Consider the following 24,584-nt stretch of genomic DNA (forward strand, 5'->3'; position numbering starts at 1 on the left):
CGAGGATCTGCGCAGACATGGTCATTTCCTCCACGGTGTGACATCTGTGGTAGAGGACACTTGGGCCAATGCCGAGTAGGTTCTGATGCTTGTTATACATGTGGGCGTCCAGGGCATATGATACGAGATTGCCCAAATAGAGATTCGGGGGGAATGGCACAACCAGCGAGTTCAGCAACAGGATCATCTATGTCCGTGCATCCTTTAGGGCGCGAGTCTCAGTCTTCGGCTGGTAGAGGTCGGGGCAGAGGTAGAGGTTCTAGTTCAAGTGGTAATCAGAACCGTATCTATGCTTTAGCGGGTCGACAGGACCAGGAGTCTTCACCAGACGTTGTGACAGGTATATTAACCATTTGCTCTCACGATGCTTATGCTTTGATAGACCCAGGATCTACTTTATCGTATATTACCCCATTTGTCGCGAGGAAGTTTGGTATAGTGCCTGAAATACTAAGTGATCCTTTTGCGGTATCTACACCGGTCGGAGAATCGATTATTGCTAGACGGGTTTACCAAGGTTGTACGGTGACAATTTGTAGTCGTCAGACCTCAGCTGACCTAGTTGAGCTAGAGATGATGGATTTTGATGCTATCATGGGCATGGACTGGTTGGCAGCTTGCTATGCCACAGTTGATTGCCGAGCAAAGGCAGCCAGATTTCAATTTCCGGGTGAGCCAGTCCTTGAATGGGTAGGTAATACACCAACACCCAGAGGTAGGTTTATTTCCTATCTGAAGGCGAGGAAAATGATCGCAAAAGGGTGAATTTATCATATTGTGCGAGTTAGAGATGCAGATGCTGAGATACCTACACTTCAGTCTATTCCCGTAGTCAAAGAGTATGCAGATGTGTTTCCAGATGAGCTTCCAAGTATTCCTCCAGAGCGAGAGATTGATTTTAGCATCGATTTGCTTCCAGGAACTCAACCAATATCCGTCCCTCCGTATAGAATGGCACCTGGCGAATTGAAGGAGTTGAAGGAGCAGTTAAAAGATTTGTTGGAGAAAGGTTACATCAGGCCCAGTACCTCACCTTGGGGTGCACCAGTACTATTTGTGCGGAAGAAAGATGGCTCGCTGAGGATGTGTATCGATTATAGGCAGCTGAACAAGGTAACTATTAAGAATAAGTATCCACTTCCAAGGATCGATGACTTGTTTGATCAGTTGCAGGGGGCTAGATGCTTTTCAAAGATAGATTTGAGGTCGGGGTACCACCAGGTCAGAGTTCGGGAAAAAGATATTCCGAAGACAGCCTTCAGGACCCGATATGGCCACTTCGAGTTCCTTGTCATGTCCTTCGGGTTGACTAATGCACCCGCTGTATTTATGGACTTGATGAATAGCCTATTCCGGCCATTTTTAGATCTGTTCGTGATAGTATTTATTGATGATATTCTGGTTTATTCCCGTTCAGAGGATGAGTATGCGGACCACCTGCGAGCGGTACTCCAAACCCTCCGTGATCGTAAGTTGTATGCTAAGTTTTCTAAATGTGAGTTCTGGTTGAAGTCTGTAGCATTCTTGGGGCATATTGTATCAGATGAAGGGATAAAGGTGGACACTCAGAAGATTGAGGCCATGAAATCTTGGCCTAGACCTACCACTCCGACAGAGGTTCGTAGCTTTCTAGGCTTAGCAGGATACTATCGGAGGTTCGTAGAGGGTTTTTCTTCCCTTTCGGCACCATTGACGAAGTTGACACAGAAAGAAACTAAGTTTCAATGGACAGAGGCTTGCGAGCGGAGTTTCCAAGAGCTTAAGAACAGGTTGACCTCAGCTCCAGTTCTAACACTTCCAGAGGGTCTAGAGGGTTATGCCGTGTATTGTGATGCATCAGGTGTTGGGTTAGGATGTGTCCTGATGCAACATGGGAAGGTAATTGCGTATGCTTCAAGGCAGTTGAGGAAGCACGAGAGGAATTATCCGACCCACGACCTCGAGTTAGCTGCGATTGTCCATGCACTTAAGATATGGCGGCATTATTTATATGGTGTTCATGTTGATGTATTTACTGATCATAAAAGCCTACAATATATCTTCAAGCAGAAAGAGTTGAATTTGCGACAGAGGCGATGGCTTGAGTTATTGAAAGATTACGATGTTAACATTCTCTACCATCCAGGGAAAGCTAATGTTGTAGCAGATGCCTTAAGTCGCCGATCTATGGGTAGCTTAGCACATGTAGAGCCCAAGAAAAGACAATTAGCTAGAGAGATTCATCAATTGTCTTCGTTGGGGGTTCGGTTAGTAGATTCTGAGGATGGTGGAGTTGTACTCCAAAACACTACAAAATCATCCCTCATAGCAGAAGTCAAGGAAAGGCAGTACGAGGACCCAGAGTTGGTCGAGCTGAGAGAGCGAGTTCCGCAGCAGAAGAAGCCACTGTTAGAGCTAAAGGGAGATGGGGTTCTCAGATATAGGGGTCGTTTGTGTGTTCCAGATGTAGCAGGGCTACGAGACAGGATTATGTCAGAGGCACATTATTCATGGTATTCCATCCATCCTGGGTCGACGAAGATGTATCATGACATTAAGGATGTGTACTGGTGGAACGATATGAAGAAGAACATTGCTGAGTTTGTCGCCCAATGTACTAGTTGCCAGCAAGTGAAGGTAGAGCACCAGAAGCCTGGAGGGCTAATGCAGACTATAGAGATCCCGACATGGAAATGGGAGGCGATAAACATGGACTTTATCACGGGTTTACCTCGTTCTAATCGTAAGTTCGATTCCATATGGGTGATAGTCGATAGGCTCATGAAATCAGCTCACTTCCTACCGGTCAGATCTACATATACAGCAGAAGATTATGCAAAGTTATATATTAAGGAGATAGTGCGGCTACACGGAGTACCAGTTTCTATTATATCTGACCGTGGGGCTCAGTTTACAGCACATTTTTGGAGGTCATTTCAGAGAGGTCTAGGGACTCAGGTGAATCTCAGCACAGCTTTTCATCCATAGACTGATGGACAAGCCGAGCGCACAATTCAGACGCTCGAGGATATGTTACGAGTATGTGTGTTGGATTTTAAAAGAAGTTGGGATGAACATCTACCTCTTATCGAGTTTGCATATAATAACAGTTACCACTCTAGTATCCAGATGGCTCCGTATGAGGCTTTGTATGGGCGTAAGTGCAGATCTCCTATAGGGTAGTTTGATGTTGGAGAATCTGGGTTACATGGGCCAGACCTAGTTCAGCAGGCCATAGAGAAAGTAAAGATTATTCGGGAGCGACTGTTGACAGCTCAGAGTCGTCAGAAGTCATATTTTGACGTGCGGCGACGAGACTTAGAGTTCAGGATTAATGACTGGGTATTCTTAAACGTATCACCTATGAAGGGCGTGATGAGGTTTGGCAAGAAAGGCAAGCTTAGCCCACGGTATATTGGGCCTTATAGGATCATTCAGAGAGTGGGCCAAGTAGCTTATGAGTTAGAGTTGCCCTCAGAATTGGAGTCTGTCCATCCGGTTTTTCACGTATCTATGCTACGGAAGTGCATTGGCGATCCTACCCGAGTGGTGCCCACAGATGATGTACAGATTACAGAGGACTTGTCATACGAGGAAATTCCAGTTGCCATCCTAGACCGACAAATCCGCAATCTACGAAATAAGGAGGTAGCTTCCGTAAAGGTTTTATGGAGGAGCAAGAATGTAGAAGAGATGACGTGGGAATCAGAGGAAGAAATGAAGTCTAAATACCCCCACCTATTTCAAACTGAAGATATGGTTCGAGATGGGATGCTACAACATAGCTCTATGTAGGCTAGCAGGTCATCAGGTAAGCTTTTATTTTTCACTTTCAATATTTATGATTTACGGTCGGTGAGGCAAATTGCTGCTATTTATAAAGATTGGCCATGTGTGGCATGCATAGTATGTTTTCTGGCTACGTGCAGGTTGGTTTTAACCTAGTGTACGAAGGATACTTTGGCAAAATTTTCCAAAGTCTCTATGAGTAAACATTCGAGGACGAATGTTCCCAAGGGGGGAGTGATGTTACACCCTATATTTTCGTACGTAAAAATGCATCGTAAGCAAACTAATGTAGGACCAGAAATGAGATAATATTTAAAAGTATATAAAGTAAGTTAATCATGTTACCTCTGAGGTTACAAATATTGAAGATCATGAACAACAAGTACAAAGAGGGTTGGACAGTTCAGAAGCTAAAGCAATTAAATAAAACAATGTTTCGTCGAAAGTCGACAAGTTGGGAATGTTATAACATGTACCTTTGGGGTGAGACTAGGGTGATTAACATGATAAGGAGATTATGTTATGATTTATATTAGTCGTATGACATCCGTGTGTTATGTTTTGAAGTCCAGCGATTTGTGGAACAAAAGTCGATGAAAGTCATCACAAGTTACATTCGTAAGTTTTACTGAAACTTTGGGTCAAATGTAACTGCAATTTTCTCCCAATATACTTAGAGTTATGGGGTGTTCCACCCATCAAATTAAAGATCTATGAGTATATTTTCCAACTCATTAAACCGTTTGTCAATACAACATTGGAGTAGAAAGATATGGGCATATGTGCGATACTGCGCAAGCTGCTAGGTGACAAGTAGGTGTGTCACCTACTTGCTTAAATGGAAGCCCAAAAATGGGCCATTTCGGGTCGTCCAAAGAGGCCTTTTAAGGGCCTATTTTCTTCATATATTAGACTTAAAATAGAGCATAATAACCAGACATAAGCTCTGCAAAGAATCCTCCCAAAAATTTCCCACAAACCCTAATTGATTTTCTCTCCCTTTCAAGTTCTAATTGGAGGTAAAACCTAGAGTTTGAAGAACCAAGATAAGAGCTGAGTTATCCAACAAATAAGGTGAGTTTACTGCTCTCTTTCATCCAATTTTTCTTCTGTAAATTCATGGTAAGTCGTTCTATACTTGTAAGAACTCACGGGACGGTGATCGGAAGCCGTGAGTTCGAGTTATTCACTTGTAGCGGACTGTTTTGTGGACTGTTTTGTGTTGCTATTGGGCTGCATGTTTTACTACTGTTTTGTGGAGTTTTGGAGGAGGAAGGGGTTTTATAAACACCATATAAATGTAGGGTGGTTGGCTGGTCGTTCGTCATAACATTTTTGGGTCGTTTGACACTACTACGGTGGTCGTTTTGTGTACGAAGAGATTGGGGTGTGTTGGGCTGTTTTGTAGTATTTGATGGTGTATATAGGGCTGGAAAATGATGTATATATGTTGTTATTGTTCTGTTCTTGTATTGTTGGTGTTATCTTGAATTTGGAGGAAGTAAGGATTATAGGGGAGATGCTGCCCGTTTTAATACAAAATAAGTTTGTCGTTCGTTGTGCGATAGTTGTACCTTTCGTAACTTAACGATAGTATTATTATCATTCTTGTAGATTAAGGTGCAAAGAGGTGAGTTCAACTTGGTGATTGGAAAGATTGTGATAAGGTATGTTAAGGCTAAGCCCTTCCTTCATTTTGGCATGATCTCGTAGCTACATGTGTTAATAATGAGACATAAAGAGAAGTTCGTATTCATGAATTTATTCACATTATTCTAGTCTCATAAGTTACAATATTATTCCTTATCGAGACTTCATATTCAGTTTAGTTTTGTCTTTATTCAGTCAAGAGAGCAGAGGGTCTATATATATATATATACACAATATTATAGTATTTGCACCACCATCGAGCTATAATCGGTGGGCAGGCCCCTATTGGGCAACCTCTGATCAGATGGTAAGTTATATATACCAAGCCTACTGTGGACGAGCGCCTATGAGCGAGCCCAGGATGGCCGAGATACAGAGCCCAGTATGGCCGAGCGCTTATGAGCGAGCCTACTACGGCCGAGTATTTACACGTACCGAGCCTTATAGGGTCGGACATTTATTTTACTTACTATATTGAAGGAGTTTAGTCACTATCAGCAGGTAAGTATATCTCTAGATCATCTTTGACTCCCAGTTACTTTCAGTTATTATATTATCAGTTCAGTTTCGATATTCAGTTATGTTATTGCCTTACATACTCGGTACATTATTTCGTACTGACGTCCCTTTTCCGGGGACGCTGCATTTCATGCATGCAGGTTCAGATAGACAGACGAGTAGACCTCCTCAGTAGGTGTTTCCAGAGTTTAGCCTGATCGGTAAGCTCCACATCCTTAGGAGTTATCGGGTCTAGGTTTTTGTGTGCATCTTATGTATGTATTTATATATATAATATGGGTAGGTCGGGGCCCTGTTCCGATCATAATATATCTATCAGTAGAGGCTTGTAGACATATCCTGTTGGTTAGTGCAGTATGTTGGGTTTGTAGGCCTGGTATGTATATTTGATGGTTTGTCAGCTGTAGTAGCTATGACGTCCTTGTCGGCCTAGGTTTATATTGACGTTTAGTTAGCGCTAGTTTCCATTCAGTTTTATAGTTTGTTTCGCAAATTGTCTTGCAAGGTGGCCCCATGGCCAAAGTATGACATTATATGTTCAGAGTCCCTTAGTCGCAATTTGGTACGCCAGGTTAGGTGAGGCACCGGGTGCTTGTCTCGCTCCTAGGTTCGGACGTGACATCAACCACCTTGTTTTCCTTGTTTGGATTAGAATCTGGAAGAAGATCCATAAGAAGAAGTAGGATATGGGAAACGACTCCGGGGATAGTTATTAGAGTTGGTTTATTTCCCCTTCTTTCCCGCTTTGTACCCTTATACCGCTTATATCAGTCCAAATTATCAATGAAAACAAACTTGCTTCGGATCGGAATGTGTCAAGTCTAAATGTTTGTCAAATATCTACTATTTAGGCCTACCTCCGGCAATGAGAGGACCCCACGATATCTAAGAAATACGCTAGCCTTAATGCGTGAATTAAATGCTCTGTGTGATTTCCTACTTATATAAATGAAGAAACAGACTCCCATTTCTTTTTCTTTTTCTTTCTTCTTATTTTTTCTGTTGCTTCATTATTACCCCCAAAATAAAAAGAAAGTTGATTTGTGTCGACCGAAACTGGCAGAACCACCATACAATCTAAGATCAAAAGGAAACATGTCAGCTACAAAAAACCCGACTAAAAATGCTCTGGTCATAGCCGACAACCCTGGGTGATCAAGGGAGAAGGATGATACCAGGAATAATGAACATGTGGCTAGGATGGCCCAAGTAATGGCGTCCCTAAGAGAGGAAGTACAACATATCAACCACCTTGTTTTCCTTCTTTGGATTAGAATCTGGAAGAAGATCCATAAGAAGAAGTAGGAGATGGGAAACAACTCCGGGGATGGTTATTAGAGTTGGTTTATTTCCCCTTCTTTCCCGCTTTATACCCTTATTCCCCTTATATCAGTCCAAATTATCAATGAAAAAAAACTTGCTTTGGATCGATATGTGTCAAGTCTAAATGTTTGTCAAATATCTACTATTTAGGCCTGCCTCCGACAATGAGAGGACCCCCACGATATCTAAGAAATGCGCTAGCCTTAATGCGTGAATTAAATGCTCTGTGTGATTTTTTGCTTTTATAAATGAAGAAACAGACTCCCAATTTTTTTCTTTTTCTATCTTCTTATTTTTTCTGTTGCTTCATTATTACCGCCAAAATAAAAAGAAAGTTGGTTTGTGTCGACAGAAACTGGCAAACCACCATAAAATATAAGATCAAATGGAAACATGGCAGCTACAGAAAACCCAACTAAACATGCTCTGGTCATAGCCGAAAAGCCTGGGTGATCAAGGGAGAAGGATGATACCAGGAATAATGAACACGTGGCCAGGATGGCCCAAGAAATGGCGTCCCTAAGAGAGGAAGTACAACATATCAACCACCTTGTTTTCCTTCTTTGGATTAGAATCCGGAAGAAGATCCATAAAAAGAAGTAGGAGATGAGAAACGACTCCGGTGATGGTTATTAGAGTTGGTTTATTTCCCCTTCTTTCTCGCTTTGTACCCTTATTCCCCTTATATCAGTCCAAATTATCAATGAACACAAACTTGCTTCTGATCGAAATGTGTCAAGTCTAAATATTTGTCAAATATCTACTATTTAGGCCTACCTCCGGCAATGAGAGGACCCCACGATATCTAAGAAATGCGCTAGCCTTAATGCGTGAATTAAATGCTCTGTGTGATTTCCTGCTTATATAAATGAAGTAATAGACTCCCATTTCTTTTTCTTTTTCATTCTTCTTATTTTTTCTGTTGTTTCATTATTACCCCCAAAATAAAAAGAAAGTTGGTTTGTGTCGACCGAACTGGCAGAACCACCGTACAATCTAAGATCAAAAGGAAATATGTCAGCTACAGAAAACCCGACTGAACATGCTCTGGTCATAGCAGACAACCCTGGGTGATCAAGGGAGAAGGATGATACTAGGAATAATGAACGCGTGGACAGGATGGCCAATGAAATGGCGTCCCTAAGAGAGGAAGTACAGCATATCAACCACCTTATTTTCCTTCTTTGGATTGGAATCCGGAAGAAGATCCATAAGAAGAAGTAGGATATGGGAAACGACTCCGGGGATAGTTATTAGAGTTGGTTTATTTCCCCTTCTTTCCCTCTTTGTACCCTTATACCGCTTATATCAGTCCAAATTATCAATGAAAACAAACTTGCTTCTGATCGAAATGTGTCAAGTCTAAATGTTTGTCAAATATCTACTATTTAGGCCTACCTCCGGCAATGAGAGGACCCCACGATATCTAAGAAATGCGCTAGCCTTAATGCGTGAATTAAATGCTCTGTGTGATTTCCTGCTTATATAAATGAAGAAATAGACTCCCATTTCTTTTTCTTTTTCTTTCTTCTTATTTTTTTTGTTGTTTCATTATTACCCCCAAAATAAAAAGAAAGTTGGTTTGTGTCGACCGAAACTGGTAGAACCACCGTACAATCTAAGATCAAAAGGAAATATGTCAGCTACAGAAAGCCCGACTGGACATGCTCTGGTCATAGCCGACAACCCTGGCTGATCAAGGGAGAAGGATGATACCAGGAATAATGAACGCGTGGACAGGATGGCCAATGAAATGGCGTCCCTAAGAGAGGAAGTACAGCATATCAACCACCTTGTTTTCCTTCTTTGGATTGGAATCCGGAAGAAGATCCATAAGAAGAAGTAGGAGATGGGAAACGACTCCGGTGATGGTTATTAGAGTTGGTTTATTTCCCCTTCTTTCCCGCTTTGTAACTTTATTCCCCTTATATCAGTCCAAATTATCAATGAACACAAACTTGCTTCTGATCGAAATGTGTCAAGTCTAAATGTTTGTCAAATATCTACTATTTAGGCCTACCTCCGGCAATGAGAGGACCCCACGATATCTAAGAAATGCGCTAGCCTTAATGCGTGAATTAAATGCCCTGTGTGATTTCCTGCTTATATAAATGAAGTAATAGACTCCCATTTCTTTTTCTTTTTTCTTTCTTCTTATTTTTTCTGTTGTTTCATTATTACCCCCAAAATAAAAAGAAAGTTGGTTTGTGTCGACCGAAACTGGCAGAACCACCGTACAATCTAAGATCAAAAGGAAATATGTCAGCTACAGAAAACCCGACTGAACATGCTCTGGTCATAGCAGACAACCCTGGGTGATCAAGGGAGAAGGATGATACTAGGAATAATGAACACGTGGCCAGGATGGCCCAAGAAATGGTGTCCCTAAGAGAGGAAGTACAACATATCAACCACCTTGTTTTCCTTCTTTGGATTGGAATCCGGAAGAAGATCCATAAGAAGAAGTAGGAGATGGGAAACGACTCCGGGGATGGTTAATAGAGTTGGTTTATTTCCCCTTCTTTCCCGTTTTGTACCCTTATTCCCCTTATATCAGTCCAAATTATCAATGAAAACAAACTTGCTTCTGATCGAAATGTGTCAAGTATAAATGTTTGTCAAATATCTACTATTTAGGCCTACCTCCGGCAATGAGAGGACCCCACGATATCTAAGAAATGCGCTAGCCTTAATGCGTGAATTAAATGCTCTGTGTGATTTCCTGCTTATATAAATGAAGAAATAGACTCCCATTTCTTTTTCTTTTTCTTTCTTCTTATTTTTTTTGTTGTTTCATTATTACCCCCAAAATAAAAAGAAAGTTGGTTTGTGTCGACCGAAACTGGTAGAACCACCGTACAATCTAAGATCAAAAGGAAATATGTCAGCTACAGAAAACCCGACTGGACATGCTCTGGTCATAGCCGACAACCCTGGCTGATCAAGGGAGAAGGATGATACCAGGAATAATGAACGCGTGGACAGGATGGCCAATGAAATGGCATCCCTAAGAGAGGAAGTACAGCATATCAACCACCTTGTTTTCCTTCTTTGGATTGGAATCCGGAAGAAGATCCATAAGAAGAAGTAGGAGATGGGAAACGACTCCGGGGATGGTTATTAGAGTTGGTTTATTTCCCCTTCTTTCCCGCTTTGTACCCTTATACCGCTTATATCAGTCCAAATTATCAATGAAAACAAACTTGCTTCGGATCGGAATGTGTCAAGTCTAAATTTTTGTCAAATATCTACTATTTAGGCCTACCTCCGGCAATGAGAGGACCCCACGATATCTAAGAAATACGCTAGCCTTAATGCGTGAATTAAATGCTCTGTGTGATTTCCTACTTATATAAATGAAGAAACAGACTCCCATTTCTTTTTCTTTTTCTTTCTTCTTATTTTTTCTGTTGTTTCATTATTACCCCCAAAATAAAAAGAAAGTTGATTTGTGTCGACCGAAACTGGCAGAACCACCATACAATCTATGATCAAAAGGAAACATGTCAGCTACAAAAAACCCGACTAAAAATGCTCTGGTCATAGCCGACAACCCTAGGTGATCAAGGGAGAAGGATGATACCAGGAATAATGAACATGTGGCCAGGATGGCCCAAGTAATGGCGTCCCTAAGAGAGGAAGTACAACATATCAACCACCTTGTTTTCCTTCTTTGGATTAGAATCTGGAAGAAGATCCATAAGAAGAAGTAGGAGATGGGAAACAACTCCGGGGATGGTTATTAGAGTTGGTTTATTTCCCCTTCTTTCCCGCTTTATACCCTTATTCCCCTTATATCAGTCCAAATTATCAATGAAAAAAAACTTGCTTCGGATCGATATGTGTCAAGTCTAAATGTTTGTCAAATATCTACTATTTAGGCCTGCCTCCGGCAATGAGAGGACCCCCACGATATCTAAGAAATGCGCTAGCCTTAATGCGTGAATTAAATGCTCTGTGTGATTTTTTGCTTTTATAAATGAAGAAACAGACTCCCAATTTTTTTCTTTTTCTATCTTCTTATTTTTTCTGTTGCTTCATTATTACCGCCAAAATAAAAAGAAAGTTGGTTTGTGTCGACCGAAACTGGCAAACCACCATAAAATATAAGATCAAATGGAAACATGGCAGCTACAGAAAACCCAACTAAACATGCTCTGGTCATAGCCGAAAAGCCTGGGTGATCAAGGGAGAAGGATGATACCAGGAATCATGAACACGTGGCCAGGATGGCCCAAGAAATGGCGTCCCTAAGAGAGGAAGTACAACATATCAACCACCTTGTTTTCCTTCTTTGGATTAGAATCCGGAAGAAGATCCATAAAAAGAAGTAGGAGATGAGAAACGACTCCGGTGATGGTTATTAGAGTTGGTTTATTTCCCCTTCTTTCTCGCTTTGTACCCTTATTCCCCTTATATCAGTCCAAATTATCAATGAACACAAACTTGCTTCTGATCGAAATGTGTCAAGTCTAAATATTTGTCAAATATCTACTATTTAGGCCTACCTCCGGCAATGAGAGGACCCCACGATATCTAAGAAATGCGCTAGCCTTAATGCGTGAATTAAATGCTCTGTGTGATTTTCTGCTTATATAAATGAAGAAATAGACTCCCATTTCTTTTTCTTTTTCTTTCTTCTTATTTTTTCTGTTGTTTCATTATTACCCCCAAAATAAAAAGAAAGTTGGTTTGTGTCGACCGAAACTGGCAGAACTACCGTACAATCTAAGATCAAAAGGAAATATGTCAGCTACAGAAAACCCGACTGGACATGCTCTGGTCATAGCCGACAACCCTGGCTGATCAAGGGAGAAGGATGATACCAGGAATAATGAACGCGTGGACAGGATGGCCAATGAAATGGCGTCCCTAAGAGAGGAAGTACAGCATATCAACCACCTTGTTTTCCTTCTTTGGATTGGAATCCGGAAGAAGATCCATAAGAAGAAGTAGGAGATGGGAAACGACTCCGGTGATGGTTATTAGAGTTGGTTTATTTCCCCTTCTTTCCCGCTTTGTAACCTTATTCCCCTTATATCAGTCCAAGTTATCAATGAACACAATCTTGCTTCTGATCGAAATGTGTCAAGTCTAAATGTTTGTCAAATATCTACTATTTAGGCCTACCTCCGGCAATGAGAGGACCCCACGATATCTAAGAAATGCGCTAGCCTTAATGCGTGAATTAAATGCCCTGTGTGATTTCCTGCTTATATAAATGAAGTAATAGACTCCCATTTCTTTTTCTTTTTCTTTCTTCTTATTTTTTCTGTTGTTTCATTATTACCCCCAAAATAAAAAGAAAGTTGGTTTGTGTCGACCGAAACTGGCAGAACCACCGTACAATCTAAGATCAAAAGGAAATATGTCAGCTACAGAAAACCCGACTGAACATGCTCTGGTCATAGCAGACAACCCTGGGTGATCAAGGGAGAAGGATGATACTAGGAATAATGAACACGTGGCCAGGATGGCCCAAGAAATGGTGTCCCTAAGAGAGGAAGTACAACATATCAACCACCTTGTTTTCCTTCTTTGGATTGGAATCCGGAAGAAGATCCATAAGAAGAAGTAGGAGATGGGAAACGACTCCGGGGATGGTTAATAGAGTTGGTTTATTTCCCCTTCTTTCCCGTTTTGTACCCTTATTCCCCTTATATCAGTCCAAATTATCAATGAAAACAAACTTGCTTCTGATCGAAATGTGTCAAGTATAAATGTTTGTCAAATATCTACTATTTAGGCCTACCTCCGGCAATGAGAGGACCCCACGATATCTAAGAAATGCGCTAGCCTTAATGCGTGAATTAAATGCTCTGTGTGATTTCCTGCTTATATAAATGAAGAAATAGACTCCCATTTCTTTTTCTTTTTCTTTCTTCTTATTTTTTTTGTTGTTTCATTATTACCCCCAAAATAAAAAGAAAGTTGGTTTGTGTCGACCGAAACTGGTAGAACCACCGTACAATCTAAGATCAAAAGGAAATATGTCAGCTACAGAAAACCCGACTGGACATGCTCTGGTCATAGCCGACAACCCTGGCTGATCAAGGGAGAAGGATGATACCAGGAATAATGAACGCGTGGACAGGATGGCCAATGAAATGGCATCCCTAAGAGAGGAAGTACAGCATATCAACCACCTTGTTTTCCTTCTTTGGATTGGAATCCGGAAGAAGATCCATAAGAAGAAGTAGGAGATGGGAAACGACTCCGGGGATGGTTATTAGAGTTGGTTTATTTCCCCTTCTTTCCCGCTTTGTACCCTTATACCGCTTATATCAGTCCAAATTATCAATGAAAACAAACTTGCTTCGGATCGGAATGTGTCAAGTCTAAATGTTTGTCAAATATCTACTATTTAGGCCTACCTCCGGCAATGAGAGGACCCCACGATATCTAAGAAATACGCTAGCCTTAATGCGTGAATTAAATGCTCTGTGTGATTTCCTACTTATATAAATGAAGAAACAGACTCCCATTTCTTTTTCTTTTTCTTTCTTCTTATTTTTTCTGTTGCTTCATTATTACCCCCAAAATAAAAAGAAAGTTGATTTGTGTCGACCGAAACTGGCAGAACCACCATACAATCTAAGATCAAAAGGAAACATGTCAGCTACAAAAAACCCGACTAAAAATGCTCTGGTCATAGCCGACAACCCTAGGTGATCAAGGGAGAAGGATGATACCAGGAATAATGAACATGTGGCCAGGATGGCCCAAGTAATGGCGTCCCTAAGAGAGGAAGTACAACATATCAACCACCTTGTTTTCCTTCTTTGGATTAGAATCTGGAAGAAGATCCATAAGAAGAAGTAGGAGATGGGAAACAACTCCGGGGATGGTTATTAGAGTTGGTTTATTTCCCCTTCTTTCCCGCTTTATACCCTTATTCCCCTTATATCAGTCCAAATTATCAATGAAAAAAAACTTGCTTCGGATCGATATGTGTCAAGTCTAAATGTTTGTCAAATATCTACTATTTAGGCCTGCCTCCGGCAATGAGAGGACCCCCACGATATCTAAGAAATGCGCTAGCCTTAATGCGTGAATTAAATGCTCTGTGTGATTTTTTGCTTTTATAAATGAAGAAACAGACTCCCAATTTTTTTCTTTTTCTATCTTCTTATTTTTTCTGTTGCTTCATTATTACCGCCAAAATAAAAAGAAAGTTGGTTTGTGTCGACCGAAACTGGCAAACCACCATAAAATATAAGATCAAATGGAAACATGGCAGCTACAGAAAACCCAACTAAACATGCTCTGGTCATAGCCGAAAAGCCTGGGTGATCAAGGGAGAAGGATGATACCAGGAATCATGAACACGTGGCCAGGATGGCCCAAGAAATGGCGTCCCTAAGAGAGGAAGTACAACATATCAACCACCTTGTTTTCCTTCTTTGGATTAGAATCCGGAAGAAGATCCATAAAAAGAAGTAGGAGATGAGAAACGACTCCGGTGATGGTTATTAGAGTTGGTTTATTTCCCCTTCTTTCTCGCTTTGTACCCTTATTCCCCTTATATCAGTCCAAATTATCAATGAACACAAACTTGCTTCTGATCGAAATGTGTCAAGTCTAAATATTTGTCAAATATCTACTATTTAGGCCTACCTCCGGCAATGAGAGGACCCCACGATATCTAAGAAATGCGCTAGCCTTAATGCGTGAATTAAATGCTCTGTGTGATTTTCTGCTTATATAAATGAAGAAATAGACTCCCATTTCTTTTTCTTTTTCTTTCTTCTTATTTTTTCTGTTGTTTCATTATTACCCCCAAAATAAAAAGAAAGTTGGTTTGTGTCGACCGAAACTGGCAGAACTACCGTACAATCTAAGATCAAAAGGAAATATGTCAGCTACAGAAAACCCGACTGGACATGCTCTGGTCATAGCCGACAACCCTGGCTGATCAAGGGAGAAGGATGATACCAGGAATAATGAACGCGTGGACAGGATGGCCAATGAAATGGCGTCCCTAAGAGAGGAAGTACAGCATATCAACCACCTTGTTTTCCTTCTTTGGATTGGAATCCGGAAGAAGATCCATAAGAAGAAGTAGGAGATGGGAAACGACTCCGGTGATGGTTATTAGAGTTGGTTTATTTCCCCTTCTTTCCCGCTTTGTAACCTTATTCCCCTTATATCAGTCCAAGTTATCAATGAACACAATCTTGCTTCTGATCGAAATGTGTCAAGTCTAAATGTTTGTCAAATATCTACTATTTAGGCCTACCTCCGGCAATGAGAGGACCCCACGATATCTAAGAAATGCGCTAGCCTTAATGCGTGAATTAAATGCCCTGTGTGATTTCCTGCTTATATAAATGAAGTAATAGACTCCCATTTCTTTTTCTTTTTCTTTCTTCTTATTTTTTCTGTTGTTTCATTATTACCCCCAAAATAAAAAGAAAGTTGGTTTGTGTCGACCGAAACTGGCAGAACCACCGTACAATCTAAGATCAAAAGGAAATATGTCAGCTACAGAAAACCCGACTGAACATGCTCTGGTCATAGCAGACAACCCTGGGTGATCAAGGGAGAAGGATGATACTAGGAATAATGAACACGTGGCCAGGATGGCCCAAGAAATGGTGTCCCTAAGAGAGGAAGTACAACATATCAACCACCTTGTTTTCCTTCTTTGGATTGGAATCCGGAAGAAGATCCATAAGAAGAAGTAGGAGATGGGAAACGACTCCGGGGATGGTTAATAGAGTTGGTTTATTTCCCCTTCTTTCCCGTTTTGTACCCTTATTCCCCTTATATCAGTCCAAATTATCAATGAAAACAAACTTGCTTCTGATCGAAATGTGTCAAGTATAAATGTTTGTCAAATATCTACTATTTAGGCCTACCTCCGGCAATGAGAGGACCCCACGATATCTAAGAAATGCGCTAGCCTTAATGCGTGAATTAAATGCTCTGTGTGATTTCCTGCTTATATAAATGAAGAAATAGACTCCCATTTCTTTTTCTTTTTCTTTCTTCTTATTTTTTTTGTTGTTTCATTATTACCCCCAAAATAAAAAGAAAGTTGGTTTGTGTCGACCGAAACTGGTAGAACCACCGTACAATCTAAGATCAAAAGGAAATATGTCAGCTACAGAAAACCCGACTGGACATGCTCTGGTCATAGCCGACAACCCTGGCTGATCAAGGGAGAAGGATGATACCAGGAATAATGAACGCGTGGACAGGATGGCCAATGAAATGGCATCCCTAAGAGAGGAAGTACAGCATATCAACCACCTTGTTTTCCTTCTTTGGATTGGAATCCGGAAGAAGATCCATAAGAAGAAGTAGGAGATGGGAAACGACTCCGGGGATGGTTATTAGAGTTGGTTTATTTCCCCTTCTTTCCCGCTTTGTACCCTTATACCGCTTATATCAGTCCAAATTATCAATGAAAACAAACTTGCTTCGGATCGGAATGTGTCAAGTCTAAATGTTTGTCAAATATCTACTATTTAGGCCTACCTCCGGCAATGAGAGGACCCCACGATATCTAAGAAATACGCTAGCCTTAATGCGTGAATTAAATGCTCTGTGTGATTTCCTACTTATATAAATGAAGAAACAGACTCCCATTTCTTTTTCTTTTTCTTTCTTCTTATTTTTTCTGTTGCTTCATTATTACCCCCAAAATAAAAAGAAAGTTGATTTGTGTCGACCGAAACTGGCAGAACCACCATACAATCTAAGATCAAAAGGAAACATGTCAGCTACAAAAAACCCGACTAAAAATGCTCTGGTCATAGCCGACAACCCTAGGTGATCAAGGGAGAAGGATGATACCAGGAATAATGAACATGTGGCCAGGATGGCCCAAGTAATGGCGTCCCTAAGAGAGGAAGTACAACATATCAACCACCTTGTTTTCCTTCTTTGGATTAGAATCTGGAAGAAGATCCATAAGAAGAAGTAGGAGATGGGAAACAACTCCGGGGATGGTTATTAGAGTTGGTTTATTTCCCCTTCTTTCCCGCTTTATACCCTTATTCCCCTTATATCAGTCCAAATTATCAATGAAAAAAAACTTGCTTCGGATCGATATGTGTCAAGTCTAAATGTTTGTCAAATATCTACTATTTAGGCCTGCCTCCGGCAATGAGAGGACCCCCACGATATCTAAGAAATGCGCTAGCCTTAATGCGTGAATTAAATGCTCTGTGTGATTTTTTGCTTTTATAAATGAAGAAACAGACTCCCAATTTTTTTCTTTTTCTATCTTCTTATTTTTTCTGTTGCTTCATTATTACCGCCAAAATAAAAAGAAAGTTGGTTTGTGTCGACCGAAACTGGCAAACCACCATAAAATATAAGATCAAATGGAAACATGGCAGCTACAGAAAACCCAACTAAACATGCTCTGGTCATAGCCGAAAAGCCTGGGTGATCAAGGGAGAAGGATGATACCAGGAATAATGAACACGTGGCCAGGATGGCCCAAGAAATGGCGTCCCTAAGAGAGGAAGTACAACATATCAACCACCTTGTTTTCCTTCTTTGGATTAGAATCCGGAAGAAGATCCATAAAAAGAAGTAGGAGATGAGAAACGACTCCGGTGATGGTTATTAGAGTTGGTTTATTTCCCCTTCTTTCTCGCTTTGTACCCTTATTCCCCTTATATCAGTCCAAATTATCAATGAACACAAACTTGCTTCTGATCGAAATGTGTCAAGTCTAAATATTTGTCAAATATCTACTATTTAGGCCTACCTCCGGCAATGAGAGGACCCCACGATATCTAAGAAATGCGCTAGCCTTAATGCGTGAATTAAATGCTCTGTGTGATTTTCTGCTTATATAAATGAAGAAATAGACTCCCATTTCTTTTTCTTTTTCTTTCTTCTTATTTTTTCTGTTGTTTCATTATTACCCCCAAAATAAAAAGAAAGTTGGTTTGTGTCGACCGAAACTGGCAGAACTACCGTACAATCTAAGATCAAAAGGAAATATGTCAGCTACAGAAAACCCGACTGGACATGCTCTGGTCATAGCCGACAACCCTGGCTGATCAAGGGAGAAGGATGATACCAGGAATAATGAACGCGTGGACAGGATGGCCAATGAAATGGCGTCCCTAAGAGAGGAAGTACAGCATATCAACCACCTTGTTTTCCTTCTTTGGATTGGAATCCGGAAGAAGATCCATAAGAAGAAGTAGGAGATGGGAAACGACTCCGGTGATGGTTATTAGAGTTGGTTTATTTCCCCTTCTTTCCCGCTTTGTAACCTTATTCCCCTTATATCAGTCCAAGTTATCAATGAACACAATCTTGCTTCTGATCGAAATGTGTCAAGTCTAAATGTTTGTCAAATATCTACTATTTAGGCCTACCTCCGGCAATGAGAGGACCCCACGATATCTAAGAAATGCGCTAGCCTTAATGCGTGAATTAAATGCCCTGTGTGATTTCCTGCTTATATAAATGAAGTAATAGACTCCCATTTCTTTTTCTTTTTCTTTCTTCTTATTTTTTCTGTTGTTTCATTATTACCCCCAAAATAAAAAGAAAGTTGGTTTGTGTCGACCGAAACTGGCAGAACCACCGTACAATCTAAGATCAAAAGGAAATATGTCAGCTACAGAAAACCCGACTGAACATGCTCTGGTCATAGCAGACAACCCTGGGTGATCAAGGGAGAAGGATGATACTAGGAATAATGAACACGTGGCCAGGATGGCCCAAGAAATGGTGTCCCTAAGAGAGGAAGTACAACATATCAACCACCTTGTTTTCCTTCTTTGGATTGGAATCCGGAAGAAGATCCATAAGAAGAAGTAGGAGATGGGAAACGACTCCGGGGATGGTTAATAGAGTTGGTTTATTTCCCCTTCTTTCCCGTTTTGTACCCTTATTCCCCTTATATCAGTCCAAATTATCAATGAAAACAAACTTGCTTCTGATCGAAATGTGTCAAGTATAAATGTTTGTCAAATATCTACTATTTAGGCCTACCTCCGGCAATAAGAGGACCCCACGATATGTAAGAAATGCGCTAGCCTTAATGCGTGAATTAAATGCTCTGTGTGATTTCCTGCTTATATAAATGAAGAAATAGACTCCCATTTCTTTTTCTTTTTCTTTCTTCTTATTTTTTTTGTTGTTTCATTATTACCCCCAAAATAAAAAGAAAGTTGGTTTGTGTCGACCGAAACTGGTAGAACCACCGTACAATCTAAGATCAAAAGGAAATATGTCAGCTACAGAAAACCCGACTGGACATGCTCTGGTCATAGCCGACAACCCTGGCTGATCAAGGGAGAAGGATGATACCAGGAATAATGAACGCGTGGACAGGATGGCCAATGAAATGGCATCCCTAAGAGAGGAAGTACAGCATATCAACCACCTTGTTTTCCTTCTTTGGATTGGAATCCGGAAGAAGATCCATAAGAAGAAGTAGGAGATGGGAAACGACTCCGGGGATGGTTATTAGAGTTGGTTTATTTCCCCTTCTTTCCCGCTTTGTACCCTTATTCCCCTTATATCAGTCAAAATTATCAATGAAAACAAACTTGCTTCGGATCGGAATGTGTCAAGTCTAAATATTTATAAAATATCTACTATTTAGGCCTACCTCCGGCAATGAGAGGACCCCACGATATCTAAGAAATGCGCTAGCCTTAATGCGTGAATTAAATGCTCTGTGTGATTTCCTGCTTATATAAATGAAGAAACAGACTCCCATTTCTTTTTCTTTTTCTTTCTTCTTATTTTTACTGTTGCTTCATTATTACCCCCAAAATAAAATGAAAGTTGATTTGTGTCGACCGAAACTGGCAGAACCATCGTAAAATCTAAGATCAAATGGAAACATGTCAGCAATAGAAAACCCAACTAAACATGCTCTGGTCATAGCCGAAAATCCTGGGTGATCAAGGGAGAAGGATAATACCAGGAATAATGAACATGTGCCCAGGATGGCCCAAGAAATGGCATCCCTAAGAGAGGAAGTACAACATATCAACCACCTTGTTTTCCTTCTTTGGATTAGAATCTGGAAGAAGATCCATAAGAAGAAGTAGGAGATGAGAAACGACTCCGGTGATGGTTATTAGAGTTGGTTTATTTCCCTTTCTTTCCCGCTTTGTACACTTATTCCCCTTATATTAGTCCAAATTATGAATGAACACAAACTTGCTTAGAATCGAAATGTGTCAAGTCTAAATGTTTGTCAAATATCTACTATTTAGGCCTACCTCCGGCAATGAGAGGACCCCACGATATCTAAGAAATGCGCTAGCCTTAATGCATGAATTAAATGCTCTGTGTGATTTCCTGCTTATATTAATGAAGAAATAGACTCCCATTTCTTTTTCTTTTTCTTTCTTCTTATTTTTTCTGTTGTTTCATTATTACCCCCAAAATAAAAAGAAAGTTGGTTTGTGTCGACCGAAACTGGTAGAACCACCGTACAATCTAAGATCAAAAGGAAATATGTCAGCTACAGAAAACCCGACTGGACATGCTCTGGTCATAGCCGACAACCCTGGCTGATCAAGGGAGAAGGATGATACCAGGAATAATGAACGCGTGGACAGGATGGCCAATGAAATGGCGTCCCTAAGAGAGGAAGTACAGCATATCAACCACCTTGTTTTCCTTCTTTGGATTGGAATCCGGAAGAAGATCCATAAGAAGAAGTAGAAGATGGGAAACGACTCCGGGGATGGTTATTAGAGTTGGTTTATTTCCCCTTCTTTCCCGCTTTGTACCCTTATTCCCCTTATATCAGTCCAAATTATCAATGAAAACAAACTTGCTTCGGATCGAAATGGGTCAAGTCCAAATGTTTCTCAAATATCTACTATTTAGGCCTACCTCTGGCAATGAGAGGACCCCACGATATCTAAGAAATGGGCTAGCCTTAATGCGTGAATTAAATGCTCTGTATGATTTCCTGCTTATATAAATGAAGAAACAGACTCCCATTTCTTTTTCTTTTTCATTCTACTTATTTTTACTGTTGCTTCATTATTACCCCCAAAATAAAAAGAAACTTGATTTGCGTCGACCGAAACTGGCAGAACCATCGTAAAATCTAAGATCAAATGGAAACATGTCAGCAACAGAAAACCCATCTAAACATGCTCTGGTCATAGCCGAAAACCCTGGGTGATCAAGGGAGAAGGATGATACCAGGAATAATGAACACGTGCCCAGGATGGCCCAAGAAATGGCATCCCTAGGAGAGGAAGTACAACATATCAACCACCTTGTTTTCCTTCTTTGGATTAGAATCCGGAAGAAGATCCATAAGAAGAAGTAGGAGATGGGAAACGACTCCGGTGATGGTTATTAGAGTTGGTTTATTTCCCCTTCTTTCTCGCTTTGTACCCTTATTCCCCTTATATCAGTCCAAATTATCAATGAACACAAACTTGCTTCGAATCAAAATGTGTCAAGTCTAAATGTTTGTCAAATATCTACTATTTAGGCCTACCTCCGGCAATGAGAGGACCCCACGATATCTAAGAAATGCGCTAGCCTTAATGCGTGAATTAAATGCTCTGTGTGATTTCCTGCTTATATAAATGAAGAAATAGACTCCCATTTCTTTTTCTTTTTCTTTCTTCTTATTTTTTCTATTGTTTCATTATTACCCCCAAAATAAAAAGAAAGTTGGTTTGTGTCGACCGAAACTGGCAGAACCACCGTACAATCTAATATCAAAAGGAAATATGTCAGCTACAGAAAACCCGACTAGACATGTTCTGGTCATAGCCGACAACCCTGGCTGATCAAGGGAGAAGGATGATACCAGGAATAATGAACGCGTGGCCAGGATGGCCAACGAAATGGCGACCCTAAGAGAGGAAGTACAGCATATCAACCACCTTGTTTTACTTCTTTGGATTGGAATACGGAAGAAGATCCATAAGAAGAAGTAGGAGATAGGAAAACGACTCCGGGGATGGTTATTAGAGTTGGTTTATTTCCCCTTCTTTCCCGTTTTGTACCCTTATTCCCCTTATATCAGTCCAAATTATCAATGAAAACAAACTTGCTTCGTATCGAAATGTGTCAAGTCTAAATATTTGTCAAATATCTACTATTTAGGCCTACCTCCGGCAATGAGAGGACCCCACGATATCTAAGAAATGCGCTAGCCGTAATGCGTGAATTAAATGCTCTGTGTGATTTCCTGCTTATATAAATGAAGAAATAGACTCCCATTTCTTTTTCTTTTTCTTTCTTCTTATTTTTTCTGTTGTTTCATTATTACCCCCAAAATAAAAAGAAAGTTGGTTTGTGTCGACCGAAACTGGCAGAACCACCGTACAATCTAAGATCAAAAGGAAATATGTCAGCTACAGAAAACCCGACTAGACATGTTCTGGTCATAGCCGACAACCCTGGCTGATCAAGGGAGAAGGATGATACCAGGAATAATGAACGCGTGGCCAGGATGGCCAACGAAATGGCGACCCTAAGAGAGGAAGTACAGAATATCAACCACCTTGTTTTACTTCTTTGGATTGGAATACGGAAGAAGATCCATAAGAAGAAGTAGGAGATAGGAAAACGACTCCGGGGATGGTTATTAGAGTTGGTTTATTTCCCCTTCTTTCCCGTTTTGTACCCTTATTCCCCTTATATCAGTCCAAATTATCAATGAAAACAAGCTTGCTTCGGATCGAAATGTGTCAAGTCTAAATGTTTCTCAAATATCTACTATTTAGGCCTACCTCCGGCAATGAGAGGACCCCACGATATCTAAGAAATACGCTAGCCTTAATGCGTGAATTAAATGCTCTGTGTGATTTCCTGCATATATAAATGAAGAAACAGACTCCCATTTCTTTTTCTTTTTCTTTCTTCTTATTTTACTGTTGCTTCATTATTACCCCCAAAATAAAAAGAAAGTTGGTTTGTGTTGACCGAAACTGGCAGAACCATTGTAAAATCTAAGATCAAATGGAAACATGTCAGCAACAGAAAACCCATCTAAACATGCTCTGGTCATAGCCGAAAACCCTGGGTGATCAAGGGAGAAGGATGATACCAGGAATAATGAACACGTGCCCAGGATGGCCCAAGAAATGGCATCCCTAAGAGAGGAAGTACAACATATCAACCACCGTGTTTTCCTTCTTTGAATTAGAATTCGGAAGAAGATCCTTAAGAAGAAGTAGGAGATGGGAAACGACTCCGGGGATGGTTATTAGAGTTGGTTTATTTCCCCTTCTTTCCCACTTTGTACCCTTATTCCCCTTATATCAGTCCATATTATCAATGAAAACAAACTTGCTTCGGATCTAAATGTGTCAAGTCTAAATGTTTGTCAAATATCTACTATTTAGGCCTACCTCCGGCAATGAGAGGACCCTACGATATCTAAGAAATGCGCTAGCCTAAATGCGTGAATTAAATGCTCTGTGTGATTTCCTGCTTATATAAATGAAGAAATAGACTCCCATTTCTTTTTCTTTTTCTTTCATCTCTTTTTTTCTGTTTCTTCATTATTACCCCCAAAATAAAAAGAAAGTTGATTTGTGTCGACCTAAACTTGCAGAACCACCGTACAATCGAAGATCAAAAGGAAGCATGTCAGCTACAGACAACCTGACTAAACATGCTCTGGTCATAGCAGACAACCCTGGGTGATCAAGGGAGAAGGATGATACTAGGAATAATGAACACGTGGCCAGGATGGCCCAAGAAATGGCATTCCTAAGAGAGGAAGTACAACATATCAACCACCTTGTTTTCCTTCTTTGGATTAGAATTCGGAAGAAGATCTATAAGAAGAAGTAGGAGATGGGAAACGACTCCGGGGAAGGTTATTAGAGTTGGTTTATTTCCCCTTCTTTCCCGCTTTGTACCCTTATTCCCCTTATATCAGTCCAAATTATCAATGAACACAAACTTGCTTCGAATCGAAATGTGTCAAGTCTAAATGTCTGTCAAATATCTACTATTTAGGCCTACCTCCAGCAATGAGAGGACCCCACGATATCTATGAAATGCGCTAGCCTTAATGCGTGAATTAAATGCTCTGTGTGATTTTCTACTTATATAAATGAAGAAATAGACTCCCATTTATTTTTCTTTTTCTGTCTTCTTATTTTTTCTGTTGTTTCATTATTACCCCCAAAATAAAAAGAAAGTTGGTTTGTGTCGACCGAAACTGGCAGAACCACCGTACAATCTAAGATCAAAAGGAAATATGTCAGCTACAGAAAACCCGACTGGACATGCTCTGGTTATAGCCGACAACCCTGGCTGATCAAGGGAGAAGGATGATACCAGGAATAATGAACGCGTGGACAGGATGGCCAATGAAATGGCATCCCTAAGAGAGGAAG

The sequence above is a fragment of the Nicotiana tabacum genome, chromosome 23 (assembly GCF_000715075.1).
Source record: "Nicotiana tabacum cultivar K326 chromosome 23, ASM71507v2, whole genome shotgun sequence".
In the NCBI taxonomy this organism is placed as follows: domain Eukaryota; kingdom Viridiplantae; phylum Streptophyta; class Magnoliopsida; order Solanales; family Solanaceae; genus Nicotiana; species Nicotiana tabacum.